The following is a 326-nucleotide window of genomic DNA, read 5'->3' as shown; positions in this document are numbered from 1 at the left end:
GTTGAGGTTCATCCTTGGCTTTGGTTCCTCTCGAATCTGAAGGAGATATGCCCTAGAGGCAATAATAAAAGTGGTTATTATTTATATCTCTATGTTTATGATAAATGTTTATATGTCATGCTATAATTGTATTAACCGAAACATTAGTACATGTGTGATATGTAGACAAACAAGAAGTCCCTAGTATGCCTCTTAAACTAGCTTGTTGATTAATGGATGATTAGTTTCATAATCATGAACATTGGATGTTATTAATAACAAGGTTATATCATTGTGTGAATGATATAATGGACACACCCAATTAAGCGTAGCATAAGATCTCGTCA

Source organism: Lolium rigidum, chromosome 4 (assembly GCF_022539505.1).
Source record: "Lolium rigidum isolate FL_2022 chromosome 4, APGP_CSIRO_Lrig_0.1, whole genome shotgun sequence".
NCBI classification, from domain to species: Eukaryota; Viridiplantae; Streptophyta; class Magnoliopsida; order Poales; family Poaceae; genus Lolium; species Lolium rigidum.
The sequence above is the reverse complement of the archived record's forward strand: the minus strand, read 5'-3'. Positions refer to the sequence as shown.